Here is a 4,183-nt window from a genome sequence, read left to right on the forward strand (position 1 = left end):
GCTCATTAATTATAAAAATACTAATATCATGTTAATAGGGGAAATGTGTTGAGGGGTATATGGGAATTATTTGCATTACTACCTCACAATTTTTGTTTTGGAAATTTATGTTTTTAAAGATTTATTTATTTATTTGAAAGTCAGAGTTACACAAAGAGAGAAGAAGAGGCAAAGAAAGGGGTTTTCCATGTGCTGATTCACACCTTGTTTTGGAAATTTAAAACTATTCTGAAATAAAGTGTTTTAAAAAATAAAAAAGGTAGAGGCATATTTAAGAAGCATGTTAATACTGAAAAGTAACCTAGTCTGCCACAGCTCGTCCTACAGATACTTTAGCAAGTACAAATGATTACTGTTTTATTTATTTATTTATTTTTTATTTTTTAACAGGCAGAGTGGACAATGAGAGAGACAGAGAGAAAGGTCTTCCTTTGCCGTTGGTTCACCCTCCAATGGCTGCCGCGGCCGGCACGCTGCAGCCGGCGCACCGCGCTGATCCGATGGCAGGAGCAAGATACTTATCCTGGTCTCCCATGGGGTGCAGGGTCCAAGTACTTGGGCTATCCTCCATTGCACTTCCAGGCCACAGCAGAGCTGGCCTGGAAGAGGGGCAACCGGGATAGAATCTGGCACCCCGACCGGGACTAGAACCAGGTGTGCCGGCGCCACAATGTGGAGGATTAGTCTAGTGAGCTGCGGCGCCGGCCATGATTACTGTTTTAATTGAGTGAATTTGGAGATGCTTTACACAGCAACAGGTGACATTTTAAAATAAACATATGGGGGACAGCACTGTGGCACAGTGGGTTAAACCACAGCCTGCAGTACCAGCATCCCATATGAGCATGGGTTTGAGTCCTGGTTGCTTTCCTTCTGATCCAGCTCCTTGGGAATGCAGCAGATGATGGCCCAAGTCCTAGGGCCCCAGCACCCACATGGGAGAACCAGAAGAAGCTCCTGGCTCCTAGCTCCTGGCTCCTGGCTTCAGAACAGCCCAGCCTCTGTAAGTGCATCAATTTGGGTACGAAACAGCAGGTGGAAGATCTCTCCATCTCTTCTCTCTCTCTCTCTAACCCTGCCTTTCAAATAAATAATTCTTTTTTAATAAGTAGACATATTCTTTTTTAAAAAAAAGATTTATTTTTTTGAAAGGCAGAATTACATAGAGGCAGGGGCAGAAAGAGAGATGCCTGCAGTGCTGGCATCCCATATGTGTGCTGCTTTGGGTCTCTGCTACTGTACTTCTGATCAAGCTCTCTACTGTGGCCTGGGAAAGTAGTGGAAGATGGTCCAAGTCCTTGGGCCCCTGCCCCCTCATGGGAGGCCCACAGAAGCTCCTGGCTCCTGGCTTCAGATCGGCGCAGCTCTGGCCATTGTGGCCAATTGGGGAGTGAACCAGCAGATGGAAGACCTCTCTCTCTGTCACTCTATCTTTCAAGTAAAATAAAAATTAATATGTAAAATAAATAAATATATGAAAACAGTAAATCATGGTTATTTACAGGAAGAAGGGAGATGTGACCTAGGAAGAGTACGGAGGAGCTCCAACTGCTGTATCAGCCATGCTTTACTTCCTAATTTGGGTGGAAATACACAGATTTTCATGACTTTTTGACTCTGATGTAAACTTTAGGACTTAGTATCATAAATCTCCTTTTTGGAAGCAACGTTCTTTTGAACTTAATTTTTCATAATTACTTGAATTTATTTTTCTTTGTAGTGTGGGATAGGGGATGTAATTGGATTATTTTCCATATGTAATGAATTGTTGGTACTGCTTTTCACTTTATACACATCCCTTTGTCATGTAACTACAGTTTCTACAACTAAAAACTTTGAGTCTGTCCCTTCCCCACCCTTGACCTTGGGTGTGGCCATGTGATTTGTGGATGGCAGAGACTTAACACATGGAAGGCTTGCCTCTTGTACCTCTGCCATCGCCATCAGTAGAACATACACTGCACCATTTGCTGGTACAAGGAGAGTGAAGTAAGGTATCATCTGAATAAACTTCAGACCTGTAACTTTAAGTAGAACCAACTCAGCCCATCCTAGATCAGCTCATCCTCAGCCTAACCAAAGGTGTGTGAGCCAGCCCAGCTGAGATGATGGACACCACTGCTAAAATGCAAAAGTATGAGCACCTTACAAAGGAAAAATTAAATAAAAAAATGCATGTAAAATACTTAGCACAGTGCCTGGCAAAAATAAAGCCTATGATGACTAGAAATAAATTTTTTTAAAGATTTATTTTATTTATTTGAAAGACAGAGTTACAGAGAGAGGGAAAGACAGGAAGAGAGGTCTTCCATCTGCTGGTTCACTCCCTAGATGGCTGCAAAGGCCAACTGTGCCGATCCAAAGCCAGGAGCCAGGAGCTTCTTCCCTGCCTTTCCAGGTCGGTGCAGGGGCCAAAGGACTTGGACCATCCTCCACTGTTATCCTAGGCCACAGCAGAGAGCTGGATTAGAAAAGGAGCAGCTGGGACTAGGGACTAGAACCGGTGCCCATATGGGATGCCGGCACTTCAGGCCAGGGCATCAACCTGCTGTGCCACAGCACCAGCCCCTAGAAATAAAATTTTACAATAAAATATTTAGACAAATTTTACAAATTTCTGAAAAGTACAGTGACTCTGAAACATGATTATGCAACAGAATCACTTGTGTGGCCTGTCAAAAATAAGTTCCTGTGTTTGAAAATTCAGCCCCCTCCACACAGCTCCAAATACTTTCTCTTAATAGTTATTTTCCACACTACCTTAGGAAAGTATTTATTTATTTATTTATTTATTTATTAAAGATTTATTTATTTATTCGAAAGTCAGAGTTACACAGAGAGGAGAGGCGGGGGGGGGGGGGGGGAGGTCAGTCTTCCATCCGATGGTTCACTCTGCATATGGCCGATCCGGAGCCAGGAGCTTCTTCCAGGTCTCCTACACGGGCGCAGGGGCCCAAAGACTTGGGCCATCTTCTACTGCTATGCCAGGCCATTGCAGAGAGCTGGATTGGAAGAGGAGCAGCCAGGACTAGAACTGGTGCTCATATGTGATGCCAGCGCTTCAGGCCAGGGCATTAACCCGCTGTTGAAAACCTAGATATATCTTGGTCAGAACAAGACTTCACAAAAGCACCTGATAACTGATATAATTCATTGGAGGTGGGCGTTTAGCACAGCCCTTAAGCAGATGCTTGTGACATCCAAATCCCATACTAGAGTGCTAGTTTGGGTCCCACCTCAGCTTCCTATCCCAATTCCTGAAATGCACACCCTGGGAGGCAGTAAGTCATAGCTTCAAGTGCTGGCCTGGGGGGCCAAGTCCCGGCTGTTGCAGGCATTTGGGGAGTGAGCCAGTGTTGGGCACCAAAAAATATGTTTTGCCCAGATCGTTAGATCCCCACAGACACCCCCAGAGAGTCGATCACACCAAACTGCAAAAGCAAGGTTTTTTCGGGAGTACAAGCCACGACAGGGACCCCATCCAACCAACCGGCTCAGCGGAGGAAGCAGTGAGGCCCAGGTCTTTGGGAGAGTTTTTAAGGAAAAAGGGGCTACATCAGCAGGAAAAAAGAGTTACATACAGCATGGAAGCTTTGGGCGCAGGGAGTTACTTTGTTTAGCAATCTCTACTGTGCTGTCCTTGGTCTACCAAGCTAGCTGTCCCTGATAAGCTTTGATATCTCTGGAATGCCTGAATGCCTGCTTTTACCAGGACTCGGGTCTGCTATGGAAAACGGAGGCTGCTTTTTTTTTTTTTTTATTGTTTTAAAATGGAGTCACTTTGGTTCTTCACCAGCATATGGAAGATCCATCTGTCTCTGTCTCTCTGTCTAATAAATAAAAATATAAATGGAATACAATTAGACAAATCTATAGAGTTTTGAAATACAAAATAATGTATCATTCCTTATGGAATTATTACTAAGGAGATACTTTCTTGAGGACTCCGAAGTCATATTATTACATCTTAGTCTTCTTTGTCCTCATCATGAAATAAATATTTATTAAGCCCATATTACTTGTCAGGCTCTATTATGTTTATAGGAGATAGGCACTGTTAATACAGTTTACAATCAATGGGAAACTAATTATGTAGTATAATTTTAAGTGGTGGTTAGTATTATTGTTTCACTCAAACTACACTCTTAATTAATTTATAACTTGTGAAATGTTCCTACTCTAG

The sequence above is a fragment of the Oryctolagus cuniculus genome, chromosome 1 (genome assembly GCF_964237555.1).
Source record: "Oryctolagus cuniculus chromosome 1, mOryCun1.1, whole genome shotgun sequence".
Lineage (NCBI taxonomy): Eukaryota > Metazoa > Chordata > Mammalia > Lagomorpha > Leporidae > Oryctolagus > Oryctolagus cuniculus.